The 5,714-nt window shown below is 32.3% G+C and overlaps 1 long non-coding RNA gene across 1 annotated transcript; it reads left to right on the top strand.

The window, feature by feature from the left end:
* The first annotated feature begins 273 nt into the window (after positions 1 to 273).
* LOC117171938 lies at positions 274 to 3,718 on the top strand. Its single transcript, XR_004466939.1, has 3 exons — positions 274 to 498; positions 1,063 to 1,203; positions 3,422 to 3,718. It is a non-coding gene; the product is annotated as an uncharacterized LOC117171938 (long non-coding RNA).
* Positions 3,719 to 5,714: the final 1,996 nt, after the last annotated feature.

Raw genomic sequence — 5,714 nt, 5'->3', positions numbered from 1 at the left:
TCGTAATTTCTAGGAAAAAAATCGAAGCTCGACCAAACTTCGCATAGATACTAAGTATCCAATCTTAGGAAAAGTCGGGGCCCCCTATCGGCGCACGATATTAGGTGCGCATGCGTAAATGGCGGGCGCAAATCACGAGCACAATAGCACACGTAACAGGAGAACTCCAATAAGTGTACGTGTCGTACGTGTGATGAAGTTTTAAGGAGAGTGTACACTTATCGGATGGCAAGTTATCGGAGTTGGACTGCACCACACTTTTGACAATGATATCGCGTAAACGGTTTCTGTGAGTTCTCAATTTTTATTGGCGTTTGTTTCGTTATCTTGGTTCTCTTTTTTCTCCATCCCAGACCTGAATTAATTTTGGAGACCAGACGATAATTATCAGTATTGTATTAAGAACTTCTCATGACCCTTGTATCTTGGACCAGCTCTCTTAGTCTTTGGTCCGCAACAACGAAATCACTTATACTGTGGATATTTCCGTTACATCAGGTATACATGTTCATCATATTATGCTTAAAACGTATAGAGTAGAATCTTAAATGGGGTAGTCAAGATTTATAGATAATTAAAAAGGATCGGATAACAAAGTTTTGGTCAGTAAAGAATAGAATACACGGGGATGAAGCTAGCATAGGAACTTCCGGTAAAAGACAGCAGACGACGAGCCAGGCAAATCTAGGGCATATTCTAGGGATTTTAATTGTATAAAGTCTAAAGGTTTAATGAATGTGAAACCCGTTAGGATGCTTGTACTTTCAAGACAAACTGGCGTTTTTTAAAACAAATACAAGCCAGCCTGTTTGTAAAAACAAAAAATACTTCAACACAGTATTTGCTGATAAAAATAGGTAAGTACATAATTTTAGTTGTTTAAATGTGATTGTATAAATGGCCATTTTTTGAAAATGCATCTTAATTTGTCTTTATCTAAAAACAGTTAGTAGAGACTAAAGAATCTGTAGCTTTCTAGCCCCACCGTTTTAAACTTTACAAATTTATGAAAAGTTGTTTAATAAACTATTGATACTAAATTTTCTACTTTCAACATTTTAGCATATTCGACAATCTACATTTGAACAACATTGATGCAGAAAATACTTAGAATTTGGCTTTGATACAGTCGATATTGTGCTGCAAATTTAAGGAAATCACAGATGTCAAAAATGTCTCCCAGAATTTCGATAGTCTGAACAGGTGAGGTAATTTCTTTCCAATTGATTTTAACACATCTATATTTTCTTATACGACGAAATCGAGTTAAACACCTAGCTGGGACAGCTAAAAATTTTTCTTCATAAATAATGAAGAAAAATATTTTTTAAAACACCTACAAATATTTTTGGATCAAATTTACTCAGTAGTCATAACCTATTTTACAATTATTATTCATTCACAAAAATTCGGAAATATTTAAATAAATGGAAAGCAAACTTAAAAAGTGTGAGAATGAAAAATCTAAGAAACTTTGTACCTTTCACATTTACCCTTATTCTTAGTACTTTAGGCAAAAATTAAAATATTTATTTTTCGACAAAAACATTTTTGCTTGCTGAAATTATAAAATTAAATTAATTTAATTAATTCGATTAATTTAATTAATATAATTAATTAAGCTAAATTAAATGAATTAAATTAATTATTAAATTTATGAAAAATGTAGTGCACATTGTCAGTAATATGCCCTTTTGAGGAAATCAATTTTCAATATTTTAACAAAAATATACGCTATTTTGTCGTTTACTAAAAACAAACCAATTTCTTTGGATCATTCAATAGATCAGGGACTCCTCCATCATTTACAGAAATAAAGATTAACTTCAATAGCTCAACATTCCCGAGACAAATTTTGTCGGCTAAACTATGAAATACGTATGCCTTTGTTTTAATTGTAGAATAATATATTTAAAGTCGAATTTATTTTCACACTCTGACCCGGATCTATCTGCATAATTTGGAATGGAATTAATCAAATACAAACAATATAAAATGCTTAAAACCTAAAAGCATTGTGTTAAGCAATGAACATAAACATTATAGGGCGGAGTGATAATGATGAAATTAGTCCAATCGAGCCGTACGAAAAAAATTCGTGGGTTTGCATCCGCAAAAAGTAAACAAAAAATTAATCGGTTAATATCTTCTGTTCCCTTTTTTGATTTGAAAATTAAAATTTTTGAAAATTTCACAAAATTCCCCTATTGCTTAGAAAATTATGGCAAATTTTATTGGTGAACGGTTTTTACTTGTCAATAATAATAAAAAATTATAAATAAATAATTTTTTTGGCTTGATTAGGAATTTTTTGAAAATGGCCAAAAAATGAGTCCTATGTACAAATTTTTGAAAAAGTGGAATATGTCCAACCTGAAATTTCTTCAGTTTCAATGAAACAAACATACAGTAATTTAGTTTTTTTTCGAACAAAAAATTTTAGTGATGTTTGCAGTCGTCAAGAATGGTCAATTTTACGTTTCTTTTTAGCGATTTTGACAACTTGCTTAGACCAAGCTGCTAGGCGCAAAAAATGATGGTTCTATTACAGTAAAAGAATATTTTTGTAGTAACCAGCTGATGGAATCATTTTAAAGGCAACCCCCCACCCCTATGAGGGAGTTGTTAATACATAGGAGAAATTTGTCAATAGCATCCCGGCTTTTCAAAAAATAGCTAGAGAAGAGTTCAGGTTAGAATTTTTTAGATGTATTGGGGGGGGGGGCGATTTGTTATGCCCATATATGCAATAATAAATATGTCCTCTAATAAATCTAAAAAATTCTTTCCTGAATTTTTTACTAGCTATTCGCTGAAAAAAATGGATACCATTGACAAATTTTGCCCTTGAATTAAACCCCCTCCCACCATAGGGGATGGGGTATGCGTATAAAATGATTCCAACAGGTTATTGCTACGAAAATATCGTTTTGCCGTAATATCACCATAATTCTTTGCGTCTGAAAGCTTGGTCTAAGAAAGTTCTCAAAATCACTAATAAAAACGTTAAATAGATCATTTTCTAACCCTCGAAACACACTAAAAATTTTTTTTCAACAAAACTAAATTACAGTGTGTTTCTTCAATTAAAGATACAGAAATTTCAAGTTCGACATATTCAACTTTTATATTTATAATTTTTTATTATTATTCATTAGCAAAAATTGGACCTCAAAAAAATTTCCGTAATTTTTGAAGCAATAGGAAAATTTTTTGGAATTATCAAAAATTTAAAATTTCAAATCAAAAAAAGGAACAGAAGATATTAACTGATTTGATAAAAAAAAATTTCACTTTTTCGAATGCCCAACCAAAAATATTTTTGGTTCAGCTCAAACTATTCGACTAATTTAATCATTTTCACTTCGCCCTTATAAACATCCAGAAATTTAAGCTATAAACAAAGTTTAATCTCCTTTAGGATGCAGACTATTATAGAAGATTTGTTTCGGAGAGAAGAATCTTCTTTTGCGCAGCTGAAATGACAAAGGAATAATTAGAAGACACAATTTCAACAAAGAAATGAAGTACATTAACGTCGGAGAGGTATATGTTTGCAAAATTGGAAAGCCTAGAGCAAACTGTTTAGTGCGTTGTAATTGTAACTTTAGACTTTCTCTCAAAAATTCGGTTTCGGGACGTCGAAAAACTTCGTTAAAAAAATGTTGTATGATCCGGTGCATAATATAAGAAAATTCTGCATTCTACGTAACATCGCCTTGAGGCTGGCTACCAAAAATATTTTTTAAAGAAATTTTGAGTAATAAAAGTTGTTTTTAATTAAATTAAGACGTTTGTTATTTTTCTCACTCTAATTAAGACTGTGATATAAATAATATTAGGATTTGTTATTTCTTACGAAATAGCAGTTATGAACTGGGGTATTTGCGAATATTGTTGTTATGCATTAAAAATATCTTTTTGTGATGTTATTACACCCCCTTGTGTAATATCAATCACAAATGGTATTATTAATTTATAACAACAAAACTACTAATATCAAGTAAAATTATTTATATTCAAATAGCCCGGTCAACGATTAGTTCATCCAGTCGTTCGTAGAGGCTCTGCTATCCTTTTTACGCCACATTTGTTTCCTTGCATTTGCATGAAGTGATCACTCCCGTGATAGAATATGATAGGATTGGATATCATGTGATGTGATATGATACGATAATACGATAGAATAAATAATATCTTTATTTGTAACCCAAATAATTAAAATGATTCTGAGTATTTTAATTTTGCAGAAAACATTTTAATGATTAAATTTCGTCATTTTCTATTTTCTCTTACAGAATTATGTTCGCAGCCTCGACATAGTTTACCTGGCAGTACACCTGTTCGTGGTTCTTCTGCTGTCAGACTCCTTTCTGACAGAACTCTCTCTCCTTCTCAGGCTGGCAGGTCCCCTTATTCTCTCAGAAATTGTGTACTTGTCCAAATAAATCTTTCTGAGGGCGTTCGACTTACTGAGCAAAAACACCAGCCATTGAATGTCAAAAAATAGCTTTTCCTAAGATTCAACAGTTTCAAATAAAAACTAACCCACGTGGAAGTCTCCGCGTCATAGAACCAGACGAGGAGCTTCTCACAATATCATATAAGTCCAATGGTGAAATGATTGGAATTTTGGATCATGATCGTATTTTTCAAGGAGTATATAACTTGGCTGGAATACGTGGGAAATTAGCATGGAGGGAAATTTTAAGCCGCTGGACTTTGCAAAGTATTCCAATTTCCCCAAAAGAGCGCCAGGAATTTGCGGATGGTAAACTGTGTGAACTACGCAGGGGTAACCCCAGTTCTATTGTGGGGTCTGGTACGAAAAGCCAAAGTGCACGAATCTACACTGCCACGCAAAGTAAAAAAAGCATATCTGCACAGTAATCCACTTTAAGCTGGGAACGAAAAATTATTTTGACCTATTACACTAATATTTTGTTCAATTTTGATATACAGAGAGTGCTTTCTACCTAAAAAACATTTAGTTTTCATATCTTTACGCTAGAAAAGCACTTTTTAATTATTTACGAAACGAAGAAGCAGTTACGCTTGGTGCTGCCTGAATGATTAAGCCGTAGCTGCTAAAAACATATTTGCATTCACGTGTTTTCTGTATATAAAAGTAAACCATTTCTTAAAAATTAACTGTTTTAACATAAAATTTGTATTGCTTACTTATAAATAAGTAAAGGAGAATGCCTACATTAACCTTTCAGCGGGTGCGCCCTGTAATTTCCTATGAGCAAGCGCGTGTCGTAAATTTTACGGCATTCAGGTTTATCCAAGTTAACGAAAAAATTCCAAAGTGTTTCCATGTCAAACAGCCACAACATTTCTAAACTAAAAACAGAAGCCCCGGTTAACATTCCTAAAACCCCAGGGTATGTTCTAAACCTATCAAAAATATTGAGCAACCCCTCAAATTCCACCCTATCACTTTTAAAGAAACAATTCCAAACTGTGCCCATGTAAAACAGCCATAACATTTTTTAGTTGAAAATAGTCGCATAAGTCACTTTCAAAAGACTCTATGTTTTATTCTCAACCCATTAAAAATATTCGACAACCCCTTGTAATCCACCTCTATCACTCTTCACGAAACAATTCCGAAATGTCGTCATGTAAAACAGACGTGAAATTTTCAAATAAAGAATAGTCACAAACGCTACCTTTAGAAAACCCTATATTATTTTTCCAATTCCACAATA

The sequence above is a fragment of the Belonocnema kinseyi genome, chromosome 1 (genome assembly GCF_010883055.1).
Source record: "Belonocnema kinseyi isolate 2016_QV_RU_SX_M_011 chromosome 1, B_treatae_v1, whole genome shotgun sequence".
In the NCBI taxonomy this organism is placed as follows: Eukaryota; Metazoa; Arthropoda; class Insecta; order Hymenoptera; family Cynipidae; genus Belonocnema; species Belonocnema kinseyi.
Note: the sequence above shows the minus strand (reverse complement) of the source record. Positions and strands in the feature narration are given on the sequence as shown.